Genomic DNA, 18,758 nt, shown 5'->3' on the forward strand with positions numbered 1-18,758 from the left:
TTTGACATGCTGTATCCAGTCTAGCCGCCTATTGGCTTTGACATTGCATGCCTATTGACTTTGACATGATGTATTCAATTTAGCTGCCTATTGACTTTGACATGCTATTAGATATTCTGCCTATGGGCTTTGACATGATATTATATATTGCATTTTGTATTCAGCTTAACTGCCTATTGGCTTTGACATGATATTCAGCTTAACTGCCTATTGGCTTTGACATGATATTATACATTGCATTTTGTATTCAGCTCAGCTGCCTATTGGCTTTGACATGATATTATACATTGCATTTTGTATTCAGCTCAGCTGCCTATGGGCTTTGACATGATATAAGACATTGCATTTTGTATTCAGCTTAGATGCCTATTGGCTTTGACATGACACTAGACATTGCATTTGATATTTAGGTTAGCTGCCTATTGCCTTTAACATGACATTGCATTTGATATTTAGGTTAGCTGCCCATTGCCTTTAACGTGGAGTTCTGTATTTTTCCAAGCTGTGTTTTTGCACCAGAGAACCAAGATGTTTTGCTCTCACAGTAGACTAGACCTGATAAGAGAGAGTACATGGGCGTCGTTTCTCTTCCCTTGAGCTTGGGAACAGGAGTAGTCTTGGAGACCTGGCCAGTCTCCAAAAGGCTTGCTCAGTTTCCCGGGTCTGAGAGGAGGGGGCACACCTTTGTAACGAATGTAACAGGCTGCAGAGAGTCAGATTCGAATCTGCCGGACCTCGTGCTGGAGCTTGGCGCCAGCTGCCAGCATCCCGTGTGGGTAGATGACACTCTTTCTCGCGGCTGACAGGGGTCATCAGCTTGCAGACCTTAGAAAGATGTAGCTGTAAATAGTTCCTACACGGTGAAGTATTTGTTTTGCTTTGCATTCAATATTTTATAAATATAACCTGCTGTGTATATTGCAAACTGATATATTTTGTTTGATTAACGCGGACTTGAAAGCTACTAATTCGTCATTCATTCATAAACATTGTGGTTGGGGAAGAATAAAATAACAATAAAAGTCTTCTTTGACCTCAGAAGTGCATTTCTGTTGTGTTATGTTAGTGCTTAGAAACTAAATAAGAGGAAAGCACTACAGGCTCCCACCTTAACTGACTCTCCTACTTTTAAAGGACAGGGCTGTGTGAATCACAGACACCTTTCAGGTCTGGTTGAGGTCACAGGAGGTGCTTAAGGCTTTAGGCACCTTCCAACAGCTGACAGGCAGGTGTAAGTTTCCTAAAGATAAATGGCTCAGGGTTTACATGTGAAAAAATAATGAGCTCATTGTGGGGGGCATGGTGATGGCCAAACTAGACCCAAAATATGCTTCTGCAATCCTCCACAAACCAAACTTACCACATGACCCAAACACCAGGTCCTACAGTAGTCAACAGTAGATGGAGTGAAAGAGCTTGTCAAAAAAATAATCTCTGCTGAAATATAAATATCTGCAGCATCCAACAGTGGTCCTCTACTGTTGCGTAGGTTCTCCTTATCCTAATGAGGCTACTGGATTTGGGCAGCAGAATCACCTGAGATGTGGGGTGCTCAGTACAATTCCATACCATGTGACTCCTGTCGGCCTAATCCGGGTTTTCCGGCTAACTAGCAGTGCCTCATCTCTGCCAAAGAACAGGGATGATTGTGGCAACTGGCACATGGCAGAGAAGACTCCTCAGGGGAACTGCAGTCGATCAGATCTCATCCCTTTCTCTCAGTTACATTAGTCTCACACAGGCAAAGACAACAGAGGCAGAGTATGGTACAATAAGGGTTTATTGAAGTAACTGCATCTTACAAATATTGCATGTATTGCAATACCTAGGAGGATAAAACACACTAGAAGCAAAATTGTGACAAGAAGAGTGAAACACAAAAACAGTCCCGCCATACTGTCACTAGGAATGATATATATATTTCCTACCTAAGCTATTTTAGAGCACAACGTGATAAGCCCTAATCTGCCCTTCAGGTTTCCCCCCTGGGAAGACATCATCCCCATACCTGAGCAAGGAAGTCTGTTGTCTAAAGAGACACCGTTCCCATGTAGGCCAGGTGTTCAGCAGTCTAAGCAAGCAGCTGTAGCGAGGACGTTCAGCAAAAAGCATGCAATCGTGGTCATCTATCTGGAATCTTCCTTTAACATGTTTGAGATGGAGAAGTGTTTCATAATAAAACAACTGATGTTCTAAGAAAATGTCCCCACAGAAGGCTGTGTATGTTTCTGTGAATGTCAGAGACACAACGTACCACTTTTGCTGGCAACCCTATCTGACTGCAGCCTTGAGGAAAGCACAGAGTGCAATGCTAAAAACATGATGCTTTCCTAGGCAAAGGAACAAATAGATATAGAAATTAAAACAACACCACAAATGTGGCTATTGCTAGAAAAATAAAGCAATGCTGAATAAAATGTAACAGAGCTAAAGTACACAGCAGCAGGCCTAGTTTGCTAAAATAACATATCAAAAATATAGCTAAAATAGCTATACAACACTACCAGGTCAGTCACCCATTTATGATTTGCTCGCGAATTTCACAAGAGTAGGACCTCTGTGGATTCGTGCCACGCATCAATGCTGATGCAATTGACTGTAGAGTGCAGACATCCTGTACGCTTGTGCATAAATGCAGACTGAAAACCAAGACCCTCTAATAGAGGAGGCCATGTCCACCCATCATTAAAGGGCAGAACACTGGCACTAATGAAGCCACGGTAATGCACAGTGAACAGGCTCACACTTTGTAAGTCTTTCTGTACATTGTGGGAGGGGTTCATACTCATCAGGTTGTCATATCCTGAGAGAACAATATGTCTTCATAATGGGTGACAGATCGCAGGGGAATTATCCTATTTGGGCAGCATTTAAGAGATGGACAATGTTCCTGAACAAGCAGGAGAATGATTGAGATCCAAAAGTCAGGGCTTTGTGCACGGAACAGCCGGACAACATTCACTGTCAGCTGCTCATTACCTTAAAATTCATGCAAGATGTTCCCACCATCGGTCAAAAGGTGATCTGCCCATGTGAAAAACTCTCCAGTATGATTGACAAATAACCTACCAAGATATTTTCATTAGTGGGTGTAGTGGTACACCTGCAGGACACGATTGTTGGAGATAAGACGAGTGTAGCACATTGCATGCAGCAAATTAGTCTGTTGGAGTTAATGTATGGATAGATTGAATCTGCAATGCAGCTGGTCTAATAGTGTTAGGGTGGAAGGGAAGATGGTGCTGCCAGCAGTGTAAAACAAAACGACGAGGCTCCCTGCATAATGTGATGTGGGGCTCTTCATTCTTCCATATATCACACCTTTTCATTGGCCTTGTGCTGATGAGAGCTCCACTAAAGTGTTTGGGGGAGAGCATGTGGGTAGGGGTCCCTTTGCATAGCGTCAGGCCCCTCTGTGCTGCCAAAGCATGAGGTCTATGAGTGGCAAAATTAACTTTGGGGATTAAAATTTCATGTAACCTTTATTTTGTATTATTTGTTACTTACAAATAAACTGTTCAATTTGAATGTAGGTTAATTCGGGAAAAGTTAGAAATTATGTTGTGTCAGAAGACCATGGCATAAACATCCTGTCATAGTGGATTATGTCACATTTCTGTTCCCTCATTATTACACGTGTTTTCTTTCTCATCCTTGTCAGACATTGGTACGAGTGGCCTTAATGCCTTGATATGTGCAATAAATCAGTGCTACATAACACATGTTGACACAAACAAGTAGACAAGAGGGAACTCTGGGCAGTTCCCAAGTTTAGGTGCAAAGCAGCTCGAGTATAGAGCACCCTACAATGCCAGCAACATTCTAGATGTACTCACCTCAAATGTCTGTTTTTCTAGCAAAGTTTTTAAGCATAGGAATAGCAGAGTGCTATCCTTGTCAAGCTGTGAATGACAAAAGCCTTTCACCACTCAAGGCACTTGGGAACTACCCAGAGTTCTCTAGACCAAGGCTAGGGGCTCATGATGTCCCTATTCTGGCCCCTTTTCTTTTTTTCACTTTTTTTGTGAGACTTGATGGAAGCTGAGTCCCAAGATGACTGACAACACTTCCTGGTTAAAGTGCTGGCAGCCAATCAGATATCAGCATCGGGCCACTTAGATCCATGATGAATCCGTGTCCCTAGCTAGCTCTATTTTGTTACCTCTAATATCTCCAAAACTACTAAACAGATTTACACCAAATCATGCATTCTGGACCAAGAGCTAGCTTTCTGCCAAATTTGGATTATTTCTGTTCAGTGGTTCCGGCTGTAGTCATGTTAAAAAATTTGAAAAATCCCATTAACGTAAGAAGAGAAAAAGTGTTTTGCCTCCCGTTTCTTTCACTTGACGGATCTCCCCTAAACTTACAAGACTGAAATGTATATAAATAATATATATATATTTTATCCACGCACAGAATGCTGTTACTCTGCTGTCCACCAAACCATGGGGGAGTGTCAGCAATACACAAAGCCAACTTTCTTCTTAAATAACACCATGTTCAAAACAGGTGCAAGCACTTCAAGATGGTTAAAGAATTCTACTTTAATCCAAAAAAAGACCACCTAACGCCTTTCAACCATACACAACGACCTTCTTCACCGTGACACCACATACAGTATAGTTATATATGCTCACATGACTTATTGCATCATCATGGACATAGAAGTTAGTCATCATTATGACTCTCCTGAAAAGAAAAAATCTTTTCACAATGTAAATTATGCAAATATCTAAATATTTTAACTAAATCTTCCAAATCATAACGTAATACTTCAAAACTAAAATCCTACTCATTATCACAATTTATTAATGTTGTATTGCACTCGCTCAAGCTTCTCAGACAACAATTCATTATGCAAAGTGCAAGAGTGCCATTGTATTGAAACTTATCAGAACTTAATAAGTGCATAAATTAATGCAATCATCGCAAATAATCAATCAATTTGTCAGTGAATATTAAAAACATTTTGAACATGGTTTGTGTTGCAAAAACCTTTTTATAATTAATTCATATTACAATCTTTATGTCAATGCCTTTTAGAATACAAAGTATTCAAATGAGTTGTGATGATTGTCATATTGAAATTGAATCATATTACTTAAAAATGCAAACAAGTGAAAATCCCAAGTTGGTTATAATCACACAGCTATGTGTGTTAACTCTCAATATTACTTTGAGAAAGAACCCAGTCATGCTTTACGCCTCTTGAGAAGAGGGTGTATATATAACAATTCAATCAACTTTCGGTGTCTCAACCTCATGGAGGATTTTTACTTTCCAGCTTGATTATCTATCTAGATTCTAACTGGAGCAGCATTTAGTCACTGTTGCCACCTCTCTGCTGTTTGGGAACACTGTCAACCGCATAATTCTGAAGTCCTTTCACTTCACCGTTATGTGCTCTATCAAAATGGCGTGCAACCTGGTAGACCCTAACCAGATTCTTTATGGCACGCACATGATGCAAGATGAGCATTTACGCTTGGTTCATCGTGCTGCCTATGTACGTGCACGGACAGGTAAGTATATAAACTGCAAAATCAGTCTTACAAGTAAAAGCTTCCTTAATCTTCTCTTCTGTTTTCAGAAATTTTGTGGAATTATCTGTCTTATTTATTCCATACTGGCATGCTTTGCAACCTAGAGCATCTTCTGAAGCCACTACTTTTACTTAGTGAATTGATTTTATCACCTTTCCCAGAAAACCGTGTTGACTAGAGCATCTCTCATAGATTTTCCTCCTCCACAGGTGATTAATCCATTTTTTGGGAACCTTTCACCAATCTCAGGGAGCTCTTTAGCAGATGCTAACATCTGGACATGATTCCTGTATCCTATTGCCATTCTGTGCTGTAGTTTGATATGAAATGTCTCACATTGGTGGATTTTGTTTTTTTGTTTTTCTCTCTTTATTGGATGTGTCCTTTTAATTGTTGCTAATAATATGGATTTCGAGCATCCCCTTCTTTTAAGTCTGCTCTCTTACACACTGAGGCCCATATTTATACTTTTCTAGTGCTGCATTTGCGTAATTTTTTTACCAAAATCAGCGCAAACTTAAAAATGCAATTATGTTTTGTACGTTTGCGCTGCTTTTGCGCTAAAAAAGTATAAACTTGGGCCTGAGTGCTTGAAGAGCTTCCTCTGTCACACTACAATTTCTCTTCATTCTCAAAATCTCCCAATGTGGAATGCATTGCTTTAAACTAGCTGGATGGAAGCTAGTCGCATGGAGAATGATATTTCCTGAAGTAGGTTTATGGTAAATCTTACTGTGTAACCTTCCTTCTTTAACATATATTGTTATGTCTTGGAAGTTAACTTCCTCCTTACTATGGTGCTGGTCAACCTGAGAATAAGATCATTCTTATTTAAATCTCTTTCAAAACATTCAGCTCTTTTAAAAATCCTCTTCAAATTACAAACAGATTGTCAACAAAACAAAGCCATAAGATTACATTTTCAGACCTTTCTTTTTCAAAGTTTTGATGGAGCCCTGCTCCTCCCACTAACACATATGCACATTTACATACCTGGGGGCAAAGCAGGTGCCAATCGCATCCCAGTGACCTGTTGAAAGATCTCATGGTTAACCGGTTCTGTGCCCAGGACGTAATGTTTACGTCCTGAGGCACAGTGCTGCTGTGCCCAGGACGTAACCATTACGTCCTGGTCACAGAGCCCAGAGGGAGCCCTTCCCCTTCCACCCCGACCCCCACCACCCCCCTGTGACGTCAGCGCGCGAGCGCACGCTGATTTGTCACAGGGTCTCCCCCATCGCTCTGGAAGCAGAGCTTCCAGCGCGATTGAAAGAGAAATGCCCAGCATTTCTCTTTCAATCACATGGGGGAGGCCCGGAGAGGCTTCAAAGGGAAGGAAATTTATTTCCTTCCCTTTGAAGTCCCTCCCAGCATTTCAAAAGCCGGATTGCTTGCAATCCGGCTTTTGAAACCCCACTAGACACCAGGGATTTTTTTTTTTTTTTAAATGGACATAAGGGAGCGGCGCCTTGGGCAAGGGTCGCTCCCAGGGGGGGCATTTTTTTGGGAAGGCCTTTTCTGCCCCCCCCTGGGGGCAGATCGGCCTATTATTAGGCCGATCTGCCCTCAGGGGGGGCAGAAACCTCTAGTCACCAGGGATAAAAAAAATGTTTTCTTTTTGTTTTGTTTTGGTTCTTTTTTAGGTGGGGAGCGACCCCTTAGGCAAGGGTCGCTCCCCTAGGGGGCAAATTATATTTAGGCCATTTCTGCCCCCCGTGGGGGCAGATTGGCCTATTTTGATGAGGCCAATCTGCCCCCAAGGGGGGCAGAAACCACTAGACACCAGGGATTTATTTATTTTTTTGAAATGGACATAAGGGGCAAGGGTCGCTCCCAGGGGGGGCATTTTTTGGGAAGGTCTTTTCTGCCACCCCTGGGGGCAGATCAGCCTATTATTAGGCTGATCTGGGGCCCCAAGAGGGGCCCCAGGGATATATATATTTTTTTCTTTTGTTTTTGTTTATGTTTTTGATTTAGGTGTGGGGAGTGACCCCTTAGGGAAGGGTCACTCCCCTAGGGGGCAAATTATATTTAGGCCATTTCTGCTCCCCTTGGGGGCAGATTGGCCTATTTTTATGAGGCCAATCTGCCCCCAAGGGGGACAGAAACCACTAGACACCAGGGATTTTTTTTTTTTACCTGAATTTCACGCAAGGGGAGCGACCTCGTAGGCAAGGGTCGCTCCGGGGGAGGGGTTGGGAGGTGGGGGACAATTTATTTTAGGCCATTGTTATAAGGCCGATCTGCCCCTTGGGGGGCAGAAACTGCTAGGCGCCAGGGAAGAAAATTTCTTTTTTTTTTTTTTTTGTTTGTTTTATTTTTTTCAGAGATGGGGAGCGACCCATTAGGCAAGGGTCGCTCCCCTGGGGGGCAAATTGTATTTAGACCATTTCTGCCCCCTCTGGGGGGCAGATTGGCCGATTTTAGGTCAATCTGCCCCCAAGGGGGCAGAAACCACTAGGCAACGGGGATTTCTTTTTTGGCACCAATGTCACGCAGGGGGAGCGACCCCGTAGGCAAGGGTCACTCCCGGGGGGGGGGGTTGGGAGGTGGGGAACAAATTTATTTTAGGCCATTTCTGCCCCCCTTGGGGCCGGCTGAGCTAGAGGCCAAAATCCACAGGTAGGCACTGTTTTCTATGAAAAAATGTGTCCAAGTTGTGTTTTGGGCCATTTCCTGTCGCGGGCGCTAGGCCTACCCACACAAGTGAGGTATCATTTTTATCAGGAGACTTGGAGGAACACTGAGTGGAAGGAAATTTGTGGCTCCTCTTAGATTCCAGAACTTTCTGTCACCAAAATGTGAGGAAAATGTGTTTTTTTAGCCAAATTTTGAGGTTTGCAAAGCATTCTGGGTAACAGAACCTGGTCAGAGCCCCAAAAGTTACCCCATCTTGGATTCCCCTAGGTCTCTAGTTTTCAAAAATGCACAGGTTTGGTAGGTTTCCCTAGGTGCCGGCTGAGCTAGAGGCCAAAATCTACAGGTAGGCACTTTGCAAAAAACACCTCTGTTTTCTTTCAAAAAATTTGATGTGTCCACGTTGCGTTTTGGGGCATTTCCTGTTGCGGGCGCTAGGCCTACCCACACAAGTGAGGTATCATTTTTATCGGGAGACTTGGGGGAACGCTGGGTGGAAGGAAATTTGTGGCTCCTCTCTGATTCCAGAACTTTCTGTCACCAAAATGTGAGGAAAATGTGTTTTGTTAGCCAAATTTTGAGGTTTGCAAAGTATTCTGGGTAACAGAACCTGGTCAGAGCCCCACAAGTCACCCCCTCTTAGATTCCCCTAGGTCTCTAGTTTTCAAAAATGCACAGGTTTGGTAGGTTTCCCTAGGTGCCGGCTGAGCTAGAGGCCAAAATCTACAGGTAGGCACTTTGCAAAAAACACCTCTGTTTTCTTTAAAAAAAATGTGATGTGTCCACGTTGCGTTTTGGGGCATTTCCTATCGCGGGCACTAGGCCTACCCACACAAGTGAGGTATTATTTTTATCGGGAGACTTGGGGGAACATAGATTAGCAAAACAAGTGTTATTGCCCCTTGTCTTTCTCTACATTTTTTCCTTCCCAATATAAGAGAGTGTGTAAAAAAGACATCTATTTGAGAAATGCCCTGTAATTCACATGCTAGTATGGTCACCCCGGAATTCAGAGATGTGCAAATAACCACTGCTCCTCAACACCTTATCTTGTGCCCTTTTTGGAAATACAAAGGTTTTATTGATAGCTATTTTTCACTCTTTATATTCCAGCAAATGAATTGCTGTATAGCCGGTATAGAGTGAAAATGCACTGCAGGGTGCAGCTCATTTATTGGCTCTGGGTACCTAGGGTTCTTGATGAACCTACAAGCCCTATGTATCCCCGCAACCAGAGGAGTCCAGCAGACCTAACGTAGAGAAAAAGTGATGTTTTTTTCACCTTGATTTCAATATTTTTCTTTTTCAGTTGTTATTTTCTGTAGGAAACCCTTGTAGGATCTACAAAAATGACCCCTTGCTGAATTTAGAATTTTGTCTACTTTTCAGAAATGTTTAGGTGTCTGGGATCCAGCATTGGTTTCACGCCCATTTCTGTCACTGACTGGAAGGAGGCTGAACGCACAAAAGATTGTAAAAATGGGGTATGTCCCAGTAAAATGCCAAATTTGTGTTGAAAAATTGGGTTTTCTGATTCAAGTCTGCCTGTTCCTGAAAGCTGGGAAGCTGATGATTTTAGCACCGCAAACCCTTTGTTGATGCCATTTTCAGGGAAAAAACCACAAGCCTTCTTCTGCAGCCACTTTTTCCCATTTAAAAAAACTAAAAGAAAATTCACTGTATTTTGGCTAATTTCTTGGTCTCCTTCAAGGGAACCCACAAAGTCTGGGTACCTCTAGAATTCCTAGGATGTTGGAAAAACAGGACGCAAATTTGGCTTGGCTAGCTTATGTGGACAAAAGATTTTGAGGGCCTAAGCGCAAACTGCCCCAAATAGCCAAAAAAAGGCTCTGCACAGGAGGGGGAAAAAGGCATGGCAGCGAAATGGTTAAATATGAAAAAAAAAATGTTAAGCACCACTCAATCATCTCCAACAGCATTCTTGTATGTTTTCATGTGTGCATTGGACATGTCCCTAAAAAGTATTCAATATCATTCAATCCATCCTTATGATACTCATGCATAACAATGTTACATCAACTGTCCATTATTGGACACCATGGAGGTTTGATTTCATTTTTATGAATTTTTGGAAACAAGTAGAAATTCGGTATCTTAGGGAAATCTTTCTGTAAAAAGAACTCCTCTTGGCTCAGCAAGCCCTGTTCTCTTTAGTCATTAAGTGCTTTTGTGTATTCAAGATTGACCTTCCATTTCTCTTGGTGCATGCTCCTTCTTAACAGTTCTCATCATTAAATTGCTTATAAGCATCCTGTAATGTCCATTTCTAGAGGCCATAACAAAATATTTCCAAAAGGCGGAGGTGTAGGAGAAGAGTCAGGGAAAAACACAATGGTGACTGGACCCAAAGGGAAATGGGGCAGAAATAAACAATAGATCCCAAAGCAGTCATCAATTTGAGTAATCTTGACCTCAATAATGCTGAAACCAAAGAGGGGTGAGCAGAGTTAGCAGATTCGTCCTATACAGCATGGCTGGAATGTAGTACAAGGATGGTCTCATTGCATTTGCCAACCAAGACTTCACCAAATCACAACAGGTTCTCCTGGATTGACCAAATATTACACACCTTCATGTGCTTCAGTGACGTAGTTCTGCCCCCTACATAATGAAACATTTGTGGTTGACTTGACAACCTGGCTTTTCTAACGTAGTTAACTACAAAATTGATAAAGTGAATTATAGAAGAAGATAGAATTGCAGTGATCTATTGCAGTTTGTTGAATTAGTTCTTAAAAAATAACAAGGAGAGGCGTATCCAGAATCTAAAATGTGTAATGTTTTTTCTGGCCGCACCGACCACCAGTGCAGGGGCCAGAGGCAGAACTAGTGTGCCGTATACAGCAGCGGTCGGAGCAGGAGATCCGTCGGTAGCAGGGAGAGGCGTTGGTAAGTCATATTGCTTGCTTTTTGACAATTATTAATATACTCACTGCAAGCGTGTTACTAGTGAACCCTCTGCTTTAGCACCTACAGTGTGGGTTGCACCCCTAATGGCCACTTCTATCTGCAACTCAGCAGACAAAAGCTCATGAAGAATGGATGCTACAAATGATGAGTTGATGAAAAAGAGAAAAAAGGATGAACAGAAAAAAGAAATGATGGGTGAAATGGTATATGCGTGAAAGAATGTGTGGGTGGGTGAAATGATGCATGGATGGGTGACAGTAAATGCATGAGTGGGTAAAAGGATGGACGAAAGGGTATATGGGAGAAAGGATGTCTCGATGGGTGAAGGGTTGATGGGTAAAAGGTGGGTTACATTTTGGGTGGATGGTAATGAACTATGTGTGGGTAAATGGAAGGACAGGTGAAAGGAAGGTTGATAGGGTGGATGCTGGACAGGTGAGTGTATGGATGGATTGATGGATATCTGGATTGATAGATGGGAAAGATGAAAGATTGGATTAGAGAGAATGTAAAGCCTGAACGGTAGGTAGCAAAGAGTGAATATAACAGTAAAAATATGAATGGATAATTGCTTGGATCAAGAAATAAGGGAGCTATTCTGGAGAGGGATATGTCTGTTCACCTACTTTAGTAGATTTGGTTGGTTATCAAAGCTTTGTTTTAAAGTGGGGGGTATTTTAATTTTCTATTTACTCCCTTCACTCACTGTATATGTTAAGCAAGGCAGATAGCTATCCTCCCATTAACCATCATCATTACTTCCCTGCTCATTAGTCAGCCATACTACTATGATGTTACTACAGTGAGGTTAAATTCAGCAGTACAGTAGTGTTCTCTGTGCAATGTACATCTGCTTCAGTTAATGCAGCATTTACAAAGTTGTCAATGCATTGCAAACTTAAAACAAGGTGTGTTTCCCTTCCCTCCTAGTGGCCATGTTGTCACTTCCTACAACTTCAGTCCTTTATTCTTTCCCAACTTCTGTCCCAGACACCCAAAAAATACCCTGAAAAATCAGTTTTTGGCATGTGACACATTTATGTATAAGTGATTTATATTTCATGGCTAACATAGTGGATTCATTTCAGTTCAAAATTTACCCTTTCAACATTCATCAACTACATAGAGGCATGTTTGGGTAAAAAAGTGGCCTGTGACTCATAATCAGTCACATCAAATTCCAAAGGCCCTACAGGACCATCAATGTACTGTTATTGTACCATTCTACTTTTTAAACAATTGTTTGGTTTGGAGAGAGCACTGTCTTCAATTTGTCATTTTCTTTCCTCTTTCTTGTTATAGCTACTTCTGGTAGACATCCTCCTACACACCAGGAGATAACAGCTTGGCTGCAGCGGCAGATGCTGGAGCCAATCAACGCAGAATACTAGTGGCTGGTGGCTCTTCAGAAGGAGGAAGACGAGGCCCAAGCAGCTGCCGGGTGACACAGATAGAGTCAGCCCTCAAGTATCTCCAAACCTGAATGAAGAACACCCTCTATTAAACACTTTTTTAATTTTTTTGTTTTGGTGGAAGGAACACTAGTTATGGGTAGAGAGGGTGGGATGTTAGGACTGTGTTTTTTCAATTTGGACATTTTATTTGGACTTTGGACTTAGTTTTGCTGGTCTTTTGTGGTGACTGGGCAATTTGTCTGGGGAGAGGGGTGCGGGTGGAAAGGTTGGGTAGAAAGGGTTGGTTTTATAGTTGTAAATCATTAAAGGGGACTATTTCATTTTTCTTTATTTATGGCTCAAATCTTTATTTTGGTGTTTTAGTTTACACTGCTTTCTTTTGATGTAGTCTGTTGTTTAAAATCTGCTTCCAAAAGTGTATGTCATTCAGTTATACCCTTGCTCTACTGCCTTGTCTAACTATATTGACCAATAGAGGGTGATTGCCATTGCCTATTTTGCCTACAAAAAATCTGAGATACACACACAACATCTTCAATAGATGTTAATCACTAACTAAACAAGTTCACTTTAATCCAGTGTGCTCCTACCTGAATAGATGAAGTGAAGTCTGCTACTTCAGTCTTGTTACCCCAGTTTTTTTTTAAAGGTGCAATCTTATGGTGGTGGTAACAGTAGAAGCAGGCTAGCACATTAACAGGGAAGGCATCACAAGCAAGGTGCCACTCTCACCTATGCAAATCCCCAACTGTAGGATTAATCAAAGGGTTATCCATCACTCTCAACTATATTGAAAGAAAAGAGAGAGTTACTAGGTTACATTATATCATAACTTTAGAAGGACTGAGCTCAGACTACCACTGTGGCAGTATGATTGATGGCACACACCTAAACAAAGAAGACCTGATATGATAATAAAAACTAGCAATACCAACTTCCTCTGAGCAATGAGGAGCTAGTATTTAGTGAAAACAAAACTTAGAAATAAAATTCTTGAGTCAAGAGAAGTGGGCTCAGAGTCAGGAGTGGTGTGGACAAGGTTAAGAATTTACTCAACACACAACACAAGGTCTGAATGATGATGCTGATGAATGATGCATGGGTGGATAAATAGGGCCGATGTAGGCTGTTGCTCAGGTAATGCAAGATCATGCAATAAGTTGGTGTCACTTTCACCACATCTGCCCCACCAAGTGTTTGATCCATTTATGGTGTAAAATTATGTCACACCTCAATAAAAATCATACAGCTCGGGAAAAGAGGGTTAAGGTTATGATTAATGGATGGGAAAGGGGATTTTAGGAAAGGTGTGACAAAGACAAACACTACACAAAAGAATCAATGACAATATTCATCTGGGTGCTGAGCAACACACCATCATCAATTTGTTGTGGGAGGAAATTAAGGAATGAGTATGATACAGTTAACAGTTATTCAGCCTCAGAGAGACCCAAGATAGTATATCTCCAAATGTTCTGTCTTCTAGGTTTGAAAAATACAATAATGGAGGAGTTAAGCTAGTCCACCCTGTTCTGAAAAGAATTGTTAAATGGAAAACTATACTGTATTACCAAATTGGGCAGTACATCTGCATTTTTCTCTGAATGTCCTTCACCCTTGGGTGCCTGGCTGAACCTGCCCTGGAGGTAAGCTGAAGTGTTGAGCTTTCACCAAGTTTTGTTCATGCAGGAGAGGACTAGGAGAACGTCTGCATACTGAAAAAGAGTGACTGTATTATAGAGTAAAGGAGAAGGATAGAAGGAAGCAAGGTATGTTTCATGAGGAGTCAGGAGTGTGTCAAGAAGATTCAGAGGCAGAATTAGAAGATAAGGAAGAGTTTCACGTTTGAGCAAGGACTACAGCAACCACACACTCAGCAGCATTTCCGGGATCAATGCATCTTTCTCCAGTCCACGGAGCTGAGTGTGTAGTAGGCCTCAGACTCTTCATTGTCATCATGGATTTTCTTTGAAGCCAGGAACTTTCTTCTAGCTGTTGAGGTAGTACCGCCCTGAACTCTTCCATCCCCCTTCTCCTGATTCAGAGTAACTCTGTCCCATTCCCGACCAGAGCGGGATAGACCTGTGTAGTGCACTGCTGTTGAGGAACAAATAGAGAAACAGAATTGGAGTATTTTGTGTAGATTTGTGTTTGTTAATTAAAGTGACTAAGCTGGTTTTTGAATAACCAGGATAAAGGAGTGGACACTGCAGGTAATTTTCCTAAGTTTGAAAGGCCAGTCACCTTCAAGAAAACTGATCACCCATCAGTCTCTAAACATTGCAAATCATCAAAATCAAGTTTTACAAATCTGTTGAATATCTCCCTTACTGTCTGGCACCACATGCATCGTCAATCATTATCAATCAAGACTCACAATCACTCAATATATCATCACTCACTGGTGCAATAGTTAGTAATTAGCTGTTCCAATCCAAGCACAGTGGTAGATGCAAAAGTTGATCTCCTTTTTGATGTTAGCAATACATTGGAATTTGACATTGGCACTGGCAGCCTTATAGTCAATGATCTTCAGGGGCAGCCCTGCTAGGTGATGCAAAAAATGGATAGGCATTGACATGTGAGGGGGGCATACATTGTCTCCAATGTCCTGAAGAGAATGTTGAGGCTTCTTATCAACACACCTATCTAACTTCAATCCAGCCATATATGTGACAAGAAAATGGTGGAGCAGCATAAATCTGACACAAACATAATGCTCTACAAGCTACTTCTTTTTTTACAAAGAAAGAAGTTCAACAAGAAATAATTAACAAGTTCTATGGTGAAACTGGCATACTTAGTCCAGAAAGCAGACTTTGGGGGTCATTCTGACCCTGGCGGTAAAATCCGCCAGGGCCAACGACCGCGGGAGCACCGCCAACAGGCTGGCGGTGCTCCCATGGGCATTCTGACCGCGGCGGTACAGCCGCGGTCAGAAACGGAAAACCGGCGGTGTACCGCCGGTTTCCCGCTGCCCTGGGGAATCCTCCATGGCGGCGCAGCTTGCTGCGCCGCCATGGGGATTCCGACCCCCATACCGCCATCCTGTTCCTGGCGGTTTTGGCCGCCAGGAATAGGATGGCGGTATGGGGTGTCGTGGGGCCCCTGCAGTGCCCATGCCAATGGCATGGGCACTGCAGGGGCCCCCGTAACAGGGCCCCACAAAGATTTTAAGTGTCTGCCATGCAGACACTGAAAATCGCGACGGGTGCAACTGCACCCGTCGCACCCCTTCCACTCCGCCGGCTCCATTCGGAGCCGGCATCCTCATGGAAGGGTGTTTCCCGCTGGGCTGGCGGGCGGCCTTTTGGCGGTCGCCCGCCAGCCCAGCGGGAAACCCAGAATACCCGCGGCGGTCTTTTGACCGCGCAGCGGTATTCTGGCGGTTCCAGTCAGAATGACCCCCTTTGTCCTCAAGCTCAGGCGGTTCACCCAGAAGCTGGTAGAGCTAAAACACACTAGATTCTACCCAGTCACCTCCTCGTTCTGTGTTGTTTCAGGAATGGTGTAATCAAGTGGTATGAAATGTTGGTTTATTTTAATCATTGTCAGTCTCTTTATAATTTGAAGTGAGAGACTGGTCTTTCTAACTGTAACAATTGCACCAGCTGCACTGAACACACACTGAGCAGACACATGCCTACAGGACAAGCTAGATACGTTATTGTCTGTCTGTTGAGCTCTGGCCATTGGCACATCTTTCCATACAATACACTAATGAGTTTTGATCCACATACACCTCTTTTGGGCTGTCCAGATACTCTGGAACATGCTCTGAATGGTTAGTCATGCTTCCATTTAATTTAAGTCTTTTACCTTTGCCTCTGCACTGGACGTAGGACCTGCCACTTGTAACCAAGCCAATGCAGAGGATAGGTCCTATTCTTCCTTTGCTGCTGCTGCCTGGGTTCTTGTTGCTGGTGTTGGCTGCTGTGATAAGACAAGATTATTCTTTCTGGAAGTTGAAGGCACACCCCAGAACTGTGGAGTGGGACCCTAAGGGGCATATTTATACTTGTTTTGCACCAAATTTGCGTCATTTTTTGGATGCAAATTCAGTGCAAAACAAACTCCATATTTATACTTTGACGCTAGACCCGTCTAGCGCCAAATTTATGGAGTTAAAGTCATTTTTTGAACATGGAAACCTACTTTGTGTCATTGAGATGCAAAGTAGGTGTTCCTGTGCAAAAAAATGACTCTATTACCTTAGCGCCATATTTATCCCCCATTTTAAAGTCACGCACGGGGGGAAGTGGGGTCAAATAAAGGTGGAAAGCTTGCTTTGCACCATTATTTAACTTCTGGGTCAGGGCAGGTGTTAGTGGACCTGTGGGCCTATTTCCATGGTGGAACACTATGGAATAAGCCCAGAGGTGCCCTCCCCAGGCCCCAGAGACACCCCCACCCACACCAGAGGGACAGCGGAGGATGGGGGACTCCATCGCAGATGAGTATAGGTAAGTACAGGTAAGTATGTTTTTCAAAGTGCCAATGGGGCCCTGAAATGGGCCCCCTACATGTCACTGGGTGCAATGGTCATGCCCAGGGGACCCTGGTCACCTGTGCTGGCCACTGGGGTGGTGGGCATGACTCCTGTCTTTTCTAAAACAGGAGTCAAGTGGTATGGATGGTGTTAGAAATGGGGTCTTTGGTTGGCAGTCAGGTTACCCCCTGTCCAAGCAAGGACCCTCAATCTAGTCAGGGTAACTCACAGACAATCCAAATTATGCTGTGCCCACCTTCTGGTAGCTTGGCACTGAGAAGTCAGGCTTAATTTAGAAGGCAATGTGTAAAGTAATTGTGCAATAAATCATGCAATAACACAGTATAACACCACAAAAATACACCACACAGTGTTTAGAAAAATGTATAATATTTATATGGTTAAAAGTAGGTCAAAACGATCAAGATTTGATAAGTACAAGTAAAATATCACTTCAAAGAATGATAAAAATAGTCTTTAGTCTTCAAAAAGCAACAGATGTCTCTTGCAAGCACAAAGTACCTGGTTTGCGTTCAAATTCTATGGAAGGGACCACAGAGAAGGAGACGGATGGAAAACAGGGAGATGTGCGTCGATTTCTCCGGCGCACACGGATGATGCGTCGATAATTTTCCATGCAAGAAAGGCTTTGCGTTGATTTCTGGTGCGCGGACTTGGGTCCTCTTCGGGTTGCGGGGTTTTTGGACACCGCAGGGATGATGCGCCAATAACCACCTCAAATGCATCCTGATCAATGCACGTCCACAAGCACGCCATTGAACTATGGGACCTCCTGGACTCCACCGCACCAGACGTCGCCTTCATCACTGAGACCTGGATGAACGCCTCCTCGGCCCCCGACATCGCCATAGCCATCCCCGACGGCTACAAGATCACCAGGAGAGACCGCACCAACCAAGTCAGTGGAGGAATCACCATTGTTTTCAAGGACTCCATCAACATCACCACCTCCACCGAAGACACCCCCCTCACTGCCGAACACATGCACTTCCAGATCCACACCGACCACAGGACCACCCTCAGAGGAACTCTCATCAACAGACCCCCTGGTCCACGCGCCCTCTTCAGCGAATCCATCGCAGACTTCATCTCCCCGCACGCCCTTGCCTCACCGGACTACATCCTCCTCGGTGACCTCAACTTCCACCCTTCCACGACCCTAACACCACCACCCTGCTCGACAACCTCGCCAACCTCGGTCTCAAGCAACTGGTGAACACCCCCACCCACATCGCCGGACACACGCTCAGCCCCATCTTCTGCGCCAGCAACCACGTATCCTTCAGCCACTCCTCCATAATACACTGGACTGACCACAGATGTGTTCACTTCACCTTCAGACGCAAGACTCTCGACCTCCGCACACAACCCATCCCACGCAGACATTGGAACAAAACCCCCACAGAACAGCTTCGCTCCACTCTCAGCGACAACCAACCCACCTTCTCCACCGACCCCAACGACGCAGCCCTCAGCCTCACTCATTGGATCACCAACTGCGCGGACAACCTCGCACCTCTCAGACGCCTCCCAAGACAGCCCAGCACCAGGAAACCTCAATGGTTCACAGACACCCTTAAGGAATCCCAAAAAACCTGCTGTACCCTCGAGAAAGCCTCGCGCAAAGACCACACCACAGAAAACATGTCTGCCCTCAAAAACGCCACCCGCGAACACCATCAGCTGATCCGCGCACCAAAAGAACTTCCTTCACAGACA

The sequence above is a fragment of the Pleurodeles waltl genome, chromosome 1_2 (assembly GCF_031143425.1).
Source record: "Pleurodeles waltl isolate 20211129_DDA chromosome 1_2, aPleWal1.hap1.20221129, whole genome shotgun sequence".
NCBI lineage: Eukaryota > Metazoa > Chordata > Amphibia > Caudata > Salamandridae > Pleurodeles > Pleurodeles waltl.